This window comes from Trachymyrmex septentrionalis, unplaced genomic scaffold (genome assembly GCF_001594115.1).
Source record: "Trachymyrmex septentrionalis isolate Tsep2-gDNA-1 unplaced genomic scaffold, Tsep1.0 scaffold13, whole genome shotgun sequence".
Classification (NCBI taxonomy): domain Eukaryota; kingdom Metazoa; phylum Arthropoda; class Insecta; order Hymenoptera; family Formicidae; genus Trachymyrmex; species Trachymyrmex septentrionalis.
The window spans coordinates 3,377,736-3,378,143 of NW_017304438.1; positions in this window are offsets into that span (position 1 = coordinate 3,377,736).

The window sequence follows — 408 nt, forward strand, 5'->3', positions numbered from 1 at the left end:
GTTTTCAATGCAGGAGTGTAAAAAATTCACTACTAACGTATTTATACGCAGCTCCACAATCACTCGATATTTTTTTGGATTATCACATTCCCGCTTATAATAGAAAAGCTGCCCATTATCGCGTGCCTACACTGCCTACCTACATCATCAAAATCTGTAGTCACCGAAACGATATCGATTTCATGATGAAGCGATCGTCAAAAAACGACACTGATCGTGAGGATCCGCGATGACCGACACGTTCTAGCAATCGTTCGTCACTATAACCGACACTCCCGATGAAAATTCTTAGTCACCGTACACTGATAATAAGTAAAATTCGCAGTTAATCGTAGAGCGATCGTGCTACGTGTTTTTATACTGTTGATTGCGAAAACTGTCATGGCGGCGGGGCGGGCGGGAACGCGT